At 38.9% G+C, this 18586-nt stretch overlaps 1 protein-coding gene across 3 annotated transcripts in view; it reads left to right on the forward strand.

Annotated features, from left to right (window-relative positions):
* HMGA2 (high mobility group AT-hook 2) overlaps nucleotides 1-18586 on the forward strand; it is a 113016-nt gene that overhangs the window by 16532 nt on the left and 77898 nt on the right. The gene's annotated exons all lie outside the window — the stretch shown is intronic.

An 18586-nucleotide genomic window follows, 5' to 3' on the forward strand; every position in this document is an offset into this window, starting at 1 on the left:
ACAGCAAAAGGTTAGTGTGAGGCTTTCCCCCCTTTGTTGCGGTGCTTACTGGTGTATCCCTAAGCTAGGCTAGGGAACATGTATTTGTTTAAATTTAGTACTACCCAGGTCCATTTGGAGCAAGCCATGGCTGAGGTAAAATTTAAGTCACATATATTGAACGACGAATGAAAAAGTTACCATTTATGTAATTACAGAAGATAGCACAGATAAAAAGTCAGATTCTTGTTCTTGGAAGAATAACAATATCAGTTATTTTGAGTCTTCACAATTTTTGACTGCTATATCTGTGGTGTTACTGCTTCATGTGAAGCGCATTGTGAAAATTTATGTAAGTTGCATTTACTTTAATCTTCCAAACGACCTTAGCTTCCTTCTGGAGGTGATAGATACTATTTTATAACTTGGTAATATAAAATACCTTCTTTCTTTAACATGTTCTACATCTGTGTGGGTAAGAATGTCACCTGAGAGTGTTCATTGTTTCAGTGGTCTACAGAGCCTGAAGGGGCTTTTATAATCATGAAAAAAGGACTATTAACCTCTCCTTTAAAATTCCTAAACTTAGGAAGTGGATGAAGGACATGAATTAAAAGCCTTAAAATTTTTATACCTATATACTTATTTTCCAGTTCAGATGACCTGTAAAAGAAATCATATCTCAAAACATGAACATTTTGACAAAAGCAGTGATTGTTGAACTTTTCTCCTCTGACTAACAGATGATCTTTTTTTTCCTTTTGCCATCTTTTGGTTGTTTTCTTTTTTTACTTTTCAATTCAACATGCTGGGAAAGGAAAAACAAATCATCAAAAAATCATCTTATATGCTTGTATGAAATGCATTTAAAATTCATTAAAACTACGTTCTGTCTCCCCAGTGTTCAGAGCAGTATGTGTCTTCATTTCTTTAGACATTTGTCTAAGCAAATAGTGAGTGTTCTTCCTTAGAATTTCAGAGTCCTGTTCCTTGTTGGTATAAATGGATGTGGCAACATTTATTTGAAATAGACCACAACAGAAAATTTAGCCATGATAATTGTTTTCTAAAATGCATTTATATTAGCAAAAGGATATTTCACTCATTCTCTAATTCACTTCCATTTCTGTTAAGGTATATTAAAAGATGCCATCTTAGCTGCAAAAAAAATACTTCGACTATATTTGACATTTCAGACTCCTTAAAGGAAAATCTTTAATTCTGTTTGAGTTCCAAAGAGCAAATTTTATCAGGTAAAAAATTCACCGAGTAAAACTAGAGCATCTCTAGTGAAAGGCAAACTGAAGTTCTTAGCAATTTCCTTTTTATTATCTTAAATAACAGGTGTTCAAGAACTTTAAAAATCAGTTTTCCCTTTGGCTGTGTACTTTGGTTTTATAAGCCTCACTGACCGTTTTACGTACAAGGAAACTGAGCACTGAGGTTGTTCGCGGCAACATTGGGAGACACTTTTACACCTGCAATGTTTGAATTCTTGGGGTTTTTACTAGCAATTTTTTCTAGTTCTTAGCAATTGTGCATCCAAATACCTGACAGAGAAAATGCATCAGGTAAAGGAAAGTACAGGCACTCATTCTTGCTCCTACAATTCCATTTTCACCATTGAAAATGTTATGAATGCAGAAAGAGAAGCTGGGCCTCACCTCCATTGAAAGTGTACTCCACAAGGTTAATTGCCTTGCCCAAGGAAATCTGTAGGAGAGCCAGGAATAGAACTCGGATTTCCTGGCAGCCTGCCCTGTGCCTTCAGCTCAAGGCCATCCTCCTCCAGTAAAGCTTGCTTGAGAGCACATTGGATGAGGCAGGGAAGGAAACACTCTTTTCAATCCTGTATTTTAAACCAATAGATGTCTTTTTACCTGTTTCTGTAAATTCAAGTGTGACTATTTCAGTATCTCTGGTGTATGTCTAGTTGGTGGGCAGTGAGGAGCAGGAGACAGATATTTTAAAAGTCTATATATCATCCCTGCAGATATTTAAAAAGCATGTAGATGGGGTCCTTAGGGACATTGTCTAGTGGTGGGCTTGGCAGTGTTGGGTTAGTGGTTAAACTTGATGATCTTAGAACTTTTTTCCAGCTTAAATCATTGTGTGATTATATGATTGCATATACCAGATAGAATGAAGAGATTCAGGAGCAGACCTGAATTTGAACCAATCCCATATACAAGCCTGAAGGATATTTGATGCGCAATGATATTTTTTCATCTTTGTACCTTGATTACATACAAGTCCAATACTGATTGATTAAATGACAGAAACAGTCACAAAAACAAGGTGCCTGGTTCCTTGAATATTTAGAATATGGTTACTCTGCTTTTGAGCATTAGCCAGTCTGAGTCATAGCTGTGGGACAGTGCCATTCCAAATCACCTCAGCTAGAAATAGATGAGTCACCTCATCTATTTCCATTCCCTGTCCTTTTGACAGGTAGTGCTGCAGAAAGAATGAAAACCCATGTTTTAACGTGTGATCTAGAAGAGAAGATTCAGAGTCCTAGTTTTTCTTAAAATTTCTGACTAATTGTGCCACTCCTGTAATAATTTAATTTAATTCTGCTTTATACTGCAAGCCCCCGTAGTGCAATAGCCCTACAGGCAGATACCACATTTTGTCTGGAAGAGTTTGGGGGAGACCAATACTGTGATAATTAGTATTTGAAGAGTACTTTCAGGTGTTTGAATGAAAGTCATTATGTGCTATAAGTGCAAGTATTGTTATTTCCTGTTCCTTAATCCTGAATCTAAGCCCCAATTCAAATTATAGTTCAGTGTTCCATTTTAGGTATGAGGCTAGGTTTTCAACAAGAAAGTGGGCTTCCTCCATTAAATAGCTGCAAATATCCTCACCAAGAATCGTCTGCTAATTCTGTAGCACACAACACTTAGTGAAGGAAAATATTTTCTTTTTGTCTCTGCTGTTTTGAATTTCTTTTGTGCTAGTTCCCATTTAAAATATAAATGGACCATAGTTTACGATAAGTCCCTAAGTGGGATATTCATCAGACTGCAAAGGAAAACCAGGAAAATAAAAGTAGAGGGACAAGACCCTGACATTTGAAAATTGTGACTTCACAAGCTGTATCTCTTGAATAGTCAGATCAGGATATGCAATTTAATGATTCAATGATGCAGTAGTGACACTGCTGCTAGAAGAGGAAGAAATCTTTTCAGGTTCAAGAGAATCCAGGTATTTTCAGCCTTGAGGGAACCCTGAAATGGGAAATGTGGAAGCCTGGGAAGATGACGGAACGAAAAAGCCATGTGTTGAGAAGCATGTAGTTGTGGAGTGGAGGCTGATAATGCTGACAACTCTGTTTTGCATTCCTGTGTTGTTCTCTGTTCAGAATGGTCCTGGTTGCACAGAAGATGCGAATTAGCCTTGCTGTTACTGTAGGCTCTTGGTGGGATATGATTTCCTTCTTTGCAATAGAATAGAGTGACACAAACAGGCTACTTCTTGGTTGTTTTGATGTTGCAATAATTTAATTTCAGGAAGGAAACCTTGCTTCTGCGCAAGGGCAGCCACCAGCCACCCTGTGCTGATGAGAAGGGAAGGTGGATTTGTCTCTCAAACGCAGGCATCTCTGGGTTTCATCCTTTTTCTTTCATGGCATAACACTGCAGGGAATCCATTACACCCAAGCTACAGCCTGTCTCACTAGGGTTTTAGATTCTATCATCCGTTCCTTTCCAGGACAGGCTCCTACAATATTTAAAAAGTCTATGTATTATCTCTGGAGTTATTTAAAAGACATGATTTTAGAAGTCTTTTCCGTCCTAAATGTTAAAAATTTGGCTTAATTAGGACTCAAAAATTGTGTAGCTTCTTCTCTGCATGGCATTTCAGCTTCAAGAGAAGAGCTGGAAAATGCTTCTTATCTAGGAGAACACAGGAGCTTGTGATTGGGACACTTATATAAGAGGTGTGGATTTAAATCTTCATCACATTTGCTAATAGAGAGACCCCCTGTGAACAGTCTTGCTCAGAGATGCTGGTGTCCAGGCTGGACCTGAGCACTGCGAATGGTGCTATCCTCTGTCCTGGTAAGTCATAGCTCTGAACGCTTCTCCAGGGATGGAGCTAGATTTTGGACGGCTGTTGGCTGAAACTTGAAATGGAGTGGAGTTTTAGTGGGGAGGTAAGGCTAGCTGCCTTAGATTATCAATTTTGAGCATGTTCAGCTAATTAAACTGAAAGGGCTTGAAGGTTAGTAAGAAAATACTAGGCAACTGAGGAACTTCCAGAGATAGCTGCAGAGAATAGATGGATCAAACCCCACTCCAGTGAAATCTCCACATACATAAGATGTTACTTGTGTGTTTTATAGCACGGATACTAGAATTTTGCTGGCAACAGCTTGCCGTAATCTATTTGCATATGATTTTAATTCCTTCTCTTGCCAGTTTAAATTGTATTCCCTGTTATCACTGTTGAGTTTTAGGGGTTTTTTTGGCAGTTCAGTTATATATCTTTATGAGTGCTATTTCCATTGCAGCTTTAGGAGACTAGTAATGAGTAATGTATGTCTTTATTCTGCTTTTTCTTTTCACTTCTTTAAAATAAACTCTCTCTTTTCAGTTTGTTTTATTCTACTCTGTCAATCCTGACAACTGTTGAACTGTGGAACTGCAGGGTCAGACTTCGGTGCTACTTCTGATAATTTAAATAATAGAACTGATAAAATAAATTTTATTGTATATCTCTATTGTCATTGTCAACGGGAATGGCGCCTGGTCCTCAGAGGTTGATTTGCTGTGATTAAAAGTCATTTGCCAATGGTCAAAAGTCACTGCCAATGTCAGTCTCCATTTTGGAGACTCAAAGATAATGAGTGAATTGGCACAATTTAGGGTTTTTGCACCCTGTCTGTTCTGAGTAACTGCTGAGAGCTTAAAAGCAGTCAGACTGGTAGTTTCTGTATGGAGCAGAATTCATGACTTTGCCTAATATATTACCCAAATCCATTTTGACTGTTATCAATTATCCTAATAGCAATTGGAGCCTTTTACAAGATGCAATAGAAACAGTTATGTGAGCTTCACATGCTAAGTGCCTTGAGAAATCTACTTGGGGACCCTCCTTCTGTGTTCAACTGTTTATTTGGGTTTTGAAAAAAACATCTCACACAACTGACCAAGTACTTGGATCAAAGTATTGAAATTGTAGTGTAGACAAGGTTCCCTCTGACATGGCACACACTGTTGCATTCATTAATGTTCACAAACTATTCGGAGGCATCAGAGGTGTATGAAGTTTTCAAGGTACTTCTCCAAACTTCCCATTCAAGTCAAGAATGACCATTCAAGCAATTGTTTAATCAAGCTTTACGTGTAAGTCTCATTGAGATAGGTAGACTGACAAATGGTCTACCGTGAGACATGATGCCCCTAGTCTAGTAGATTGAATATGTAGCCAGGAGATGCATGATAAAATATCGGGTTTGTTGAAGTCAGTGGCCAAACTCCTAATGAAATCACTTGCCTGGATTTCAGCCCTTCTCCTCTGCCACTAATGTGATACATGACTGTATGTGCTGCTTGGTTACAAGCTCTATAAATTGTCTGAGTAGCCATGTTTGCACAAAACTCAGGTAATTTGAGGCAGACCATCTATACACGTTTAACAGAAACTTTATAGTGACTTGTACATTACAAGAACAATATTTGACTAAATCTGTAAATACAGTAAATTTATTATTAATGTCAGCTACGTTTTGAGCAGTCACTGCATGAGGAACTGGTAGACTGGACTTGTACAGAGATACACACAGAATATTTTTATTTTTGCTTTTTTAATTATAACTTGTATGCCATAAAGAGTAATACTTCTTAAAAGGATAACTCTTTTTAAATCATTTCTATGAACGATTTGAAAAGTGAAATATGGACAGCTCTGTACTGTAACCTTTAGCAAACTTTTTAAAGATATATAAAGATGTGGTTTTGAAAATGCCTGAATTATCTTGCTTTTTCTGTATACATAACTTTCATTGAGCTATGGTCATAGGTAGATATATACCGAAGGTATATTAGTCACTGAAACAAATTCCTTTTGAGCCTGCGTAAAGTAAAAGTCTGTGTAAAGAGCCTCCTCTGAAGTGAATCCTATAGCAAGACTCCAGCTTACTTGGATGAAGTCAGGATTTCCCTCTCCAAAGGCTTGTAAATGGTGATATATAAATTAGAAACCCTTTCTTGGTTATGCTAACAAAAAACCACCTATTATGGTTTTGAGTAAGGGAAAGAATTTGCCCTTTAATCTGCAGTATATCTTGAGGGAGAAGGTTTTGCACATTGTATTTTTTGTTTAAGCTAGAACAAATCCTTTACTTAAAAGACAATATCCATTGCCCAGAGAACAACAAAGAGAAATTATGCTATAGCTGAAGTTCACACATGAGCACAGAAACGTTTCAAAATTATATTCCTAATAATAATTTTGCTCCAAGCAGAAATGTACTTTATCTCTTTCACTGCTCATTTCAGGAAGTAGGTCTCAGAACCTTTGCAGGCAAACCAGATGCAACTGCTTTCCAAGAAAATGTTAATTCCATTGTGCCAAATCACAAAAAAAGCTATTTTCAGGAGAAGTTAGAGTCATCATGGTGTTTTGCATAATTATAAATCAGTGGTTTTCTTTGCATGGTTAAAATTTCAAATTGTAATTAAGTAATGTCCCAGGGCAAGTTTTGTGCATTGCAAAACTGTGTACACCTTTCTTCAGATCCCTGAAGCCAGTATCTTTAGTGTTTAATAAATGAGAAGCAGAGCTGTAGTGATTTATTTAGCTTTTTTTTTTTTTTTTTTAATTTTTTTTTTTTTTTTAAACTTCTTGGTTTTCAGAAAAGCTTTTAGTGACCTTAAAACAAAACAAAACTAAGTGGAGGAATTCTGTCCTTTCTTCACATTTCTGTGAGCATTCACAAGTAGAGAAGCACGAGTCAACATAGTTGTATGCATTTTGTGTTTGTCTTCTTTGGGTCAACATTTGAATCCATAGCTTGCCTGCTCTCCTCATTCAGGGCTACATAAACGCCATGGATAGAAACTTTGAAAAAGTTCTCATTTTCAGTAATTCAACCATGACCAGGCTGTTGAAAAAGTTGAAAGGGACATTTATTTAATTTTTAAAAAGTGTGACGGTTTATTTGGAGGATACCTAACAAAATAAGCATTTAATCCAAGACTAACTATGAGAATATGAGCAATATGAAAAATTGCAGGTAACCTTTGAGAAAATCAAACAGTAAAGAGTAGAAGACAGGCAAAAAGCAGGAACAAAGATCTTACTCTATAAGACCCAGAGTAGTGGAGAATTGTCACTTTTGGATTTTTAGATTGAATTTGATCTTACCAGCTCTCAGCTCAGTTGTGTCCCATGTGCTGGTGTCAGAGTTTTCAGTGTAGGATAAGTGAATGTCTAAGTTACTAATTTCTTATTTTGCATGCCTATCATAGCCCCTGTGCGTCTTGCAGTCTAGGAAGCTGAAAGGAAAAATAATTTTTCTTCTTTCAGAAACAACGGTGATGTGTAAAGCTCTTTTGCTTACAGCAGTTATGCTCTGTGTATCAAGGCTTGGGCTAACTTTCTTAGTACCTGGATTAGATACAGTTTAGGAGGTTACATTCCTCTTTTTGGATCCTGTTGCTCTACCAGATACCTGGGGATCTCCTAGTAACTAGTTCATTATGGTTATCTTGCTTAATTGGAGACAGAAAAGCCAGACCCCAGAGACAAAAGCCATCTCAGCTTGAGGAGGAGGGCAGAATCAGGGGAAGTTTGAAGGCAGTTCAAAATCATTTCATTCCCTTCATATCCTGTCTTAAGCTGTATGTTTGATTTTACAAGTGCAAAGATTTGGACCCATAGCTTGTGATTTAAACTGCTGCTGACATCAAGACTGAATTTGGGCGGCAACACATCAGCACCATGAATGATTTATGAATAAAATAGAATTTTTAAGGGACATTTTCAAACTTGGCTCAAGTGAAAAGTGGAGATATTATTTGTGCAGATGGAAATATCCATGCCCACTGAGGTGCAGTGTTGTCTTTGCTAATCTCAGATATATTTGTGTTTGAGTGTGTATTTTCCCCTTCACACAGTGGCTCTGCTTCTAGCCAGTCTGTCAGTGAAGTCATAACCCCACAGCCGACATCATAATCTATAATCATGGAAAGTATTGCGATCTCACAAATTCAGTCTCTGAACGATGGGAAAATGAGCCGTAAGACAGGAAGTTGCTGTTTAAACTCAAACCAGTGGCAATTATCAGAAACAGAGAAAGTAATAAGGCAGTTCTGTAGGGCCAAACTGATTTTTGGTGTAGTATTGCTGAAAGCCCTTGAGTTACACCAGGGAGGAACTTACCCCCTGTGTCTGGAATGACTTGATGGTGAACATAGAGAGGAAGTGAATTTATGCTCCAGTTTAATACATTGGAAAATTCTCCCTTGTCTGAAACTCTTTCTCTATCTCTGAATTTCCTGGCTTTTGTGGATTTATACTAGGTCTTTAATGTTATTTCAATGTATCTTTTCTGGTGTTTCATGTCTTTTGAGTTGTTTTTACGGATATGTATTTAATGAAAGAAAAAGCATCTTCCATTAAGGAGGTTGCAAAGCTTTTGTGAACATTGAATAACTACATCAAATGCAAGGTGTCTTTTTTATCGGATTGGTGGTTGTTACTTGTGCATCTGAAACATTCATTTCAATAAGTATCTCTTAAGAATAATAAGCAAGTATCTCTTAAAGAACATTTTAGCACCTCTTTTCCAAGGCTAAATATTACTGCAATTTTTATTCTTTTACTAAAGGATTGCCTCACCAACTCTATGTGCAGAGTGTTTGTAACCTCTTGAAATTAGTGATCTGCAATATAAATAGATTGTGCTTGCCAAACCTTGACAAATAATTATTTGTAAGACATTTGTGGAAAAAATGGAATTAAGTTATGTGTTGTACCTGTATGCAAGTTTCTCACCCTTATTCAGAAGATAGCAGAATTCCCCGTTCTAAGCCTGGTAGGAGGCAGAGATGTACAGTCAGGCCATGGAGAGTGGAGGCTTTTGAGGATGCAAGTGAATGAAGGTTGTTATTTGTGCACAAGCCAAATTCCCAACAGAAACAGAACTGGGTTCTCCCTCACTTACGTGTCTCCTGAGTCCATGGCATTTCCCCAGCTGTTCATGGTGTAAGAGAGCAAGGAGCAAGGGCCACAAGTTTCAGCAAATGGAGTTCCCATGCAGCAAGGAAAAGAAATCCACCACAGAAGGGGTTATGCAGGGGACATACTCTGTAGAGAGGCTGAGAAATCTCCCTCCTTGAAGAAAGCTCAGGCTAACCTGATCTAACTTCTGATTTAGAAGTCAGCCCAACTTTGAGTAGAAAGTTGGATGAGATAAGCACCAGGCACCTTTCAAAACAACATTTAGGTGCTTTTATGCTGTACTTGTCAATGTATTTGAGCCTGTTGTATCTCAGATATTTTAATGACTGAAAATGCCATCAAGGTATGCTTCCTTCATCACCAGTAGTGAAACAGCAGGTATTTGAGCTTTGATTACTTACAGATTTTCTTTTGTGGCAGATCAGTTCTGGAATGAGCAGTAGAGTTGCCCTAGCTTTTCTTTAACTGCTCATCTCACTCAGTGCTAAGTCAAGGGAGGAGGACTAAGAAACATAATTCTGAAAAGTCTTGGTGAGAGCCAAATGGCATCCCAGTACCGTGTGTGCTCTTTGCTTCTGAGAGAAAGAGATTTTTGCCCATTATTAAGGGGATTTTTACCTCTTGTGCTGAGAATCTGCTGCTTTTTGTCTTAAACAAAAGTAAAAGGCAATTTCATCTGTGTCTCTACTGTGTTCCATAGAAGAGCAGAACCAGGGGACAAAAATTTATCCAAGCACCCTGTGCTTGTTTTGTGAGTGGTGGGGCAGGGCACGTGCCAGAAAGCTGTGCTGCTGGCAGTCCTGGTGGAGGCCTGTGAGGGGAAGAACCTGGGGGCAGCACGTGGATGGACTATGAAAATGGGAGAACAGCATTGATCTGTGCCTGTAACAGGATCAGCTCTAAAGGTAGTAGACAACTTCTACTCTTCTTGTTCCTCTACTGCACCTGTTGAGGTATCCCATGTATGTGCAATGACAGGCTACACTTCTGTGTTGTGCAAGAGAGAGGGGCAGCTTGTCATTGCCTCCGGGGAGGGTGAACTGGCATGGCTGCACACCAAGCTGCAGCGATCCAGGGGCTGTCTGGGCAGCAATCAAAGCACAGTTAGCTCTGGGATCTCTGTTGCTCACAGCGCTTTAGGCCTGCAGAGGGGAAGTGCTCCCATGTGTGTGGGCTGCACACCCCAGCTGCACACCCCACACTGATCATGCATATGGCCACAACCTCTCTCCTCCGCTGTGACCTCACCTGCTGCAGCTGACTGATGGATCTGCCACTCCACTGCTGCAGATGGCTGCTGCCAGGCTGGGACACGGAGGTTGCAGTGGTCGGTGATCTGATGGGAAAGGTCATCGCTCTGTCCCCATCAGGTACGTGTTTCAGCTGAAAGCTTATGCCTGTACTGCCATGTTGACCCTGTAGCTGGTCAACTTGGCTGTATCCTGTGACTTACTGCACCCGTGTGACTTGCCAGAGGGGGAGAGTTCACCAGCCTGAGCTTTAGGGTGCTTCGTGGCATCAGTTGCTCTGATGGATGTTGCAGCAGGTAGGCACCATGAGGAGCCGGTTTTAATTTGGTCTGAAGTCTGTCAAGGAGTTTATTTTTACTTGGCCAAATGTATTGTTTTCCAGGGGAAAACATTATCCATCCTTAGGTTAGCCACAGAATAGTTGTTTTGTTCTCTTTTTATAGAGAGAAGCATAAGGTTCACAGTAGTTTGAAAGCAAGATCCAGTGTTTTGTATCTTATCAAAATGTAGCAAATATATTCTTAGCCAGTAGATTTTCCGAGTGTTGCCCCTGGACCCAAAGTCATGAAGGAAAATTCTTCTGTCCCTGGTCTGTGTCAGCTCTGTGTGAACATATGTCATAGATCAGGTCTGGAGGAAAGTTTTTGTTTTCCTCTTTTTTATTTCTGTGAATACTTGCAGTAAAATGTTTTTAACAGTTCATCTGTTCAACTTGTTTATTCCCTACTTGCAGTTTTACTAATCCTTATTTTTTGTGACATCATAATGATTTCCACAGCAACCAGTTGTGAGATTGAAAACAAAGGGTTATGACTTCAGGTGCATATGAACAGACAAACTCCTAAGAAACAGGTTTTCAGAAAATGATCCTATTAATAAAGAATAAGAGGGTTGGGTATAAATCCCCAAACAGATGATGTGCAGTGCCAACAGAGGTGATTCAAGCTGAACCGTTGTTAGGATTTCCTGTGAGACTGTAGTATTGTTTGAAAGCCATAAAAATACATGAATCTGCAAGAAATTATTTTTTCATCTCTTTAGAAATGGTCAAGTTGCTATTTAAAGCTGCTGTGTTTGTCAGAACAAAGTTACCTCCTGACTTGTGTGCTGTTTCAAAAAAACCACAAGCCCCCAAGGTATAATATTATTGAAAAAGACAGTGTTGATTCCTCTAGGACTTTGTTATGTGATCCATCTGTAGGTGAGATCCATAATGAGTTTCTTGCAAAAGCTTCCTCAGATTATCAGCAACAAACATTTCTGATGAGCTTCAGTGCACTCACAGTTGGAATGGCGGGTCATGGTGAAGGAACTCTACTAGCAGTAGTTTTGTGCTTGATGATGTTTCCTACATCCAACTTCACTTCTGGATTTACAGCTCTTCTTCCACTTCTGTTGCTTAGTGGCTCCCATAAACCTTACTTGAAAGATCAATGAGTCCTTCTCAGTGTTGAGGACTGTCCCCCTTACATTCCCACCAAGCAGACAGATTTTTAATTCCTCCTCGATACACTGGAGCTGTTAGTTTAAACAAGACAGGAGATGTAGGAGTGAGTCCATAACAACCAAGTAGTTTCTGGGGCTATGCTTTAGTGTTCATATCCCTGTAGTCCTTGTTATTCTTCCTTGGGCAGTGTGCTGGGAAGGCTTACAAATCACAGCAGCTTTGTGAGCTTGTTTCTTATGCCTCTTCCTGTCTTCTGACAGAGATGGAAACCTGTCTGTGTCCATGCTTTGACCTTGGTTTAAGACTTTCTGCAGAGTTCATGACCTCAGCTCACTTCAGATGGTACCTGTCACCCTCAACCACTTCATCTCCTTGTGGTAGCAATCTTCTCCCCCTACCCTGTCTGTGGGCATTTTTGTCAAAAAGTACCTGAAAAGGAATAGCAAGTTTGTGGAAATTGCATTAAAAGGGCCACATATTGTGTGGAGCTTTCCTCTCTCCATGCTTTTTCTTCAGCTTCTTCACATATCAGACCTCAAGACAGGATTCGTATTTATTGGTGTGTCAATTAATAAAGTTACAGTAGGTCTTGCTTTATTTAATTGTGTTTGTGTTCTTCAGGCACCTTTGTCTTACCCTGGTTTCCTTCTTCTGATAACAAGAGGGATTTCTGTGTGGGCCACTTGTTCTAACTCTAAATACGATCCAAAGTTCCTTTCCCTTATGGTTTCCCACAGGCACTATTTCTTAGTTTCTCTGCAATACTTCCCCTAGGATTTGTGTCTTTTTTTCCCCCCTAGCATTTCAAAGTTTGGACAGGGATTCTCTGCTTCCTGGAGTTTTAATAATTACATCCTCTGTGCCAAGCCATGGCCTGTTAATGAAGTCATGCGCACTGGGTTTCTTACAGGAATTTTCGTTTTGCTGCTCCCAAGAGAGCAGAAAGTCTTCTCACAACTGGTATTGGAGTAAGAACAACAAACGCTCTGGGCTTTTCCTGAGCAGCAGAAGTGGCTGGGAGAGGCTGTTAAATCTTGATTTCTCCATCCTGAGTAAACAACCAGTGTAGGTTTGCTCTTAATTTTGATGAGACAAGATGAGAACAGTTGTTCTGGGGAGTGAGATGTATTGTGCATAACATTTAAATCATATTTTGTGTGTAAACCCTACAGTTTTTTGTCAAGATGATACCTTTTCCCTTTTGAGCACTAAGGCAATTTTGGTAGCTTTATCCCCAGTACAGTTTCTTCAGGTACTTGAAAATCAAGTTTGTGTGAGGATGAATGTACCAGATCATTGCAAAGATACTGACAGCTTTTCAGGGACATGGAGTATTTTCAGTTTGTGTGGGTGATATTCAGCCAAGTAGGATAGATTGGAGGTAACTCATTTCATTTCCTCAGTGAGTAATGGGTCAAGATGAGAGGTGATCAGCCATCCCTTGAGCTGTCTCTGTGGTCTGAATATAAAGCCATACCATGAAGCAATGAGAAGATTAGTTGTAAGGTTCTTGTTTTATTTTTCCTCCCCCTGCTGCCTGTCGTTTTCCCTTTTGTCCTCTGGGCCAGGTCTTCCAGTCTGCTGCAAGTTGCTGTAGTTCTTTGCAGTTCTCTTTCAGTTAAGTAAATCTGATGTAGGGAAATGGTGCTTGTAGAAATATTTACCCTGGTAAACACCCTGCTTTTCCTGGGCCTTGTAGACAAAAGAGCAAATCCTTCAGCTTTGGGAGAAATGTACAAACATCATCAGCTGGTGTCTGCTGAGGTTTTTGTACGCCAGAAAGAACAAAATTGATAAAAAAACCTGTCGCATTTATCAGATACCTAGAAAATCTGTGGTTGTCCGTGGATAAATGCAAACACACACACTTCACATTCCCGGTCCAGAAGCACTCTGAAATCCTGCTGCAATTCTTGTGAAGTCACTCACCTTTATACGCACTGAGCCGTATTTCAGTCATGCCGTGGGTGGTTATTTTAGTCTCAGTTTCACAGTAACTGTACCTGGAATGATTACACCAGCAGCAATGTGAAACATCTTGATGCAAATGGCAGCTATGGGGGGCAGTAGGCTGGAATCTTCCATAGGCCCGCCTCCGCTGCAGCCGTGCTGCGCATCGGGGCTTCCCGCAGCTGGGAGTACTTAACTCACAGCCTCCAAGTAAGTAGCTTCTATTTAATTTTGAGCACCGGAGTATCTCTACTAAAATAGAAACCGAATTTCCTGAAGCTTGTGGAGCTAGGATTGGAGACAAACATATTCACTAGGAGGTCTAAGCATTAAAAAAATTGAGATGAGTCTTATGTTCTGGGTTTGACTTTTTTTTTTTTTTTAGCCTCTCCTTACCTGATTTTCTTTCTTTAGTGAGTATTTTATTCCATTAGCCTTGGGGAGGAGGACTTCCAGAGACTGATGGGAATGTGTTTTAATTTTCATTCAGTTAAATATTTTTCAAATGTTACCTATGAAAAACAGCCATGGCTGAGAGTGCACTATAGTATATTTATGTAACTTGCAAAAATACCTAAGGGCCCTCAGTCTTTTTGTAACACTTGAATAATGCCTCTGTTTGAAGAAGTCAGGAGGTTATGAGTGGCTGTGGTGAGGTGTTGTGTAACGATCAGTCAGATCTGATTTGGTCAGAGTGAAATGATGAATGAGAAGTCAGAAAGAGATACCCTTTGTGTGAATTGGATGCCACCTGAGGAAATACAGATTGACCAGTATGTAGCTTGTGAGATTCTTTGAAGTGCTTGTATTTGAGCAACTTTTCTACAGACACACTTAGACATTCAAACCAAAGAAGTTCCAAGGCAAACATCTTCATTGATAATAGAAGATATTAATATAACAGAAATAGAAAATATTGAATTGCCCATAAATTAAATTTTATTTAATTGTATACAAATAGAAAATATTAAATAATGTAGAAAATAATATTGCAGTTAAAACTTTCCAGTCTAATGTTTTTAAGACCAAAAAACTGAAAATTCAAGTTATATTTGGAAAAATGTCTGCAATAAAAAACTCAAAATGCGGCCATATACTATTTGCCAAAGCTGGAAAAACATGTGAACGTTTACAACAGTCAAGGCCAGTTGGCTTTGTCTCCTCCTGATGTCCCTTTCCTCACAACCAGAACTTTTGTGATCTGTCTTGTAGAGACGCTGGAGTAGTGACCCCTAATACTAAAACATGTTTTTTCAATAAGATACTTTTCATTTCAGCTCTGACAGGCATCAGTAGGGACAAAATGTTAACCTCCCCAGTGAAATCACTTGGTTCTTTTTCTCTTTGAATGGTGATATTTTTCTTTCTCCTTTTTTTAATTGTGATTTTTACTTTATCCTCAAATAGCTTATTTTTGAATCTGAAGTGCATAGAGGGATATCATTTGAAGAGAGCTTGCCAACCTTCTGACTCAATTTCATCTGATGGATTATGTTTTGTCTGTTGACGACTAGGTGTGTGGGGAGTGTGCTCAGGTCTGGAGACTGAATTTTCTATGGGTTAAGTTCAACCTGCAGGTTGTGAGAAAGGCATAGTTTTGTACCTAGTGATAGCAAATATACTTAATTTCATATTTCCTGCCAAAAAAGGAGTCCATCTTGCTCCTGAAGTCCTACACAACCAAAAAGCATTGATCAATGATTGCTTCTGGGTCTGTAGTCACCAAAATATTGTCCTTCTGAATAGAAAATTATATGATACAAATCCTTAAATTATGAAATAAATAAAGTAGAATGCTATGTACATTACATATGTAAGTGCATTAAATGTACTGAATGCACTAAGACCATATTTAATAATTTTGAAGCCAATCTCACTCTCCCTGCATGCAGCTCGGGCTGCATTTAATGTGGCATGTCCTACATGTGGCATTCAGCTCCCTGTGACTTTTCCATTTAGTTCACTGATATATGCACTGGTTTTCTTGAAATGCTTAGGAAAAGGAAGTTTTGCAGCAACTAATCTCTTTCAGGAAAATAATGATAGTGTAGCACTTTACAAAACAAATATGAAAAGTAAGTGTTTGGCAGGGTTAGTGAGAAGAGTTGAGGTTAGGTAGACAATCAAAACTGAACAATCCCGTCTTTCACTTGTTTGCGTACTTATAGTACTAATTGCTGCCTCAGTTGTATTTTAAAAGTTGCAAGTTGATATGCTGCTTTAAAAGGCATGAACTTATCTTACCAAGTGAATGAGCAATGATACACTTTCAAGAATACCTGTTAAAGAGTCATTTCCTAGTACCACAAACTGAGGAAGTAATTTGAAATGAGTAACTAGTAGATTTAATAAGTCAGCTAATGTAGTCTTGAAAGGAATGGAAATAATTTAATATCAGACCAAAATATTTGATAAAGAACCTATTGCACCTTCATCTCTCAGGCTTGAATCAAGTATTTAAAATTTGTGGAAGTGTTTTCTATGATTTTAGTGTGGTTAATCAGATTTTTGCAAATACATTAAACAATTTGAATGGTTGATCCTTTACGGCATGGTTCTTACAGGAGATTATGTAGATGGTAATTTTGACCTTTATTAACACTGACGTCTGTGGTGGTCAGTGGAGGTTTGTGAATAGTCATGAGGTGCTGATGTAAAATTGTCAGTTTGCTCTTGCTTCCGAATGTCTCCTTAGTACTAGAATGCAGTTAGCAGAGCTAAGCAATAAAAGCTGTTTATTCAGCTAAAGTCTCAAACTTTGATTTTAATATGTTTGACAAGGTCTTTCACAAGAAAACCATTTCCCTTCAGGCAGACTTCCAAGTGTTTTCTTTTTTTTTTTTTTTGTCTGTTTCAAAGTGGCATTTGTAGGTCAGATGGAAGTGCTGCCAAGCTATCTTAGCCTATTGCAATTAAAATCACCTCCTTCACACAGTAGTAACAGAATTTTACATCTTTAAAATATTTTCTAGGCATTAAAAATGAGTATAGCAACAGGAATAGATGCACTAGTAGTAATGAGTCATAAAATTAACGCAGAAACCCCCTAATGGATATGTAGTTGCTTTTCAGTACTTCTTTTTCAGTGATTTTTGCAATTTTCTTTCCCAGGGAGGACTTTTACGCATGCTAAATAAGCAGGCCTGAAAATTCACTTTCATTGGAAAGTCATTAATGATGAATTATAGTAGAAATTTGATGGAACTATGGAGTTTAGTGTGTGTCTTTAGTATTATCTTTCTAAAAGAACAACAAAAAATAGAAAAATATGTTCGATTAAAGTATAAAGTAACAAAGACACAATGATTTATTCTTTTCACTACCTTTGCAGGGTTTTTTCCTTTTGCTGCTATTGATATTTTTTTTTAACAGTAATGGTGCAAAGATTTTTGCAATTAAAGTTGGGTTTTTTTCCATCAGGGGCTTGGGAGTCAATATGCAGGACAGCATCTGAAATGCTTTTTGCCTTTTGCTGCCCGTCAGTTGCTCCCCTGGAGGCGTGCCAGGTTGTTGCGTTGGTGCTGCCGCAGGCGCAGTTCCACACGGTCTCAGTCGAGGAAGGCATCTACAGCGCTGCCTCGGGGTCTGCCTGGGTCTCTCCTGGTGTTACAGCTCTGGCTTTTCACAGGTGTGGAGCCAGATGGCTCCTGCATTCACTTACCCTCTTACTCAGGTTCATGATAGCCCAGAAGGTCAATCCCGCTGGCAGTGTGACATTCTCATAACATGCTTTATGAAAGAAAATGGACATATAGGAGTTTGTAAACATAAAGTGTCATAAGATGCCCTAGATTATGGAGACCTAAGCAAAATAATGAATGTCTACCATATTGCCCTGCTTCACTTTCTCCTTAGATTTATGGGGAAAGAGGATGTGAGAAGTCTGTATCGTTTCTGGTGCTTCTGTTCTTTTTGGATCATAGTGTCACTTTCTCTTTATTAGTGAATTTCTATCTGCTTCAGCTAGTTCAGCAGTGAGACCTTTCCCCCCGTAGGAAAGCATGCTTCTCTTTCCTGCTAAAGCCTCGTATTTGTGTGAGACCTGTCCCTGTCTCCCTTACCTTCTTAATTTTAAGAGCTTTTCCCAACACTTAATTTTTTTGTTATGTTTCTTCTTCAGACCTGTGTTTCTTCTCAGAAACAGGGAAAAAATCTGATTGAGAGGAAGTAGAGTAAGAAAGAGCATCTGACAGTGATTATGTACTGGTCTGCGAAGTCCACGGACACTGAGACTAAGCATGCACAAAAAGAAAAGGGGTGAACAAGAGTGTACTTCCAGAGGAAGAGAGGCTGAAAGGATAGACAAAGAGTTGTACTCTTCAGACAGTTAAAAACCTGAGGAAAGTGTGTAGAAGTAATCAGTGTGATACTTGGGGTTCCAGAGGCTCTTTCCTCTGTGTCTTTGATTAGGAGACGGAGCCCTTGGGTATGAAGATGGGATGATAAAATCAGATTGAGTGGGAAAGATTTAGTGTGAGAAAGAGGAGAAGAGAAAATGCAGGCATGACATAGAAAAGGCATCACAGAAAGAAAAAGAGAAAAAACAGGTGGATTAAATGGAAAGAGGAAGCAGACACTAAGGACAAATGGAAAGTAAGATAGACTATAATCTACTGTGTAACATAAAGGAAAAGTGGAGCAAAGCCAGAAGGGATAAGAAAAAGCAAGAGATTACATTGCATTGAACAAAAATGTATTAGAAAATCATTGTGCTTTCCTGCAATCAGGGGACGAGATGAGGTAAGGAGTCTTCCACAGTGCAAAC

The sequence above is a fragment of the Hirundo rustica genome, chromosome 4 (assembly GCF_015227805.2).
Source record: "Hirundo rustica isolate bHirRus1 chromosome 4, bHirRus1.pri.v3, whole genome shotgun sequence".
Lineage (NCBI taxonomy): Eukaryota > Metazoa > Chordata > Aves > Passeriformes > Hirundinidae > Hirundo > Hirundo rustica.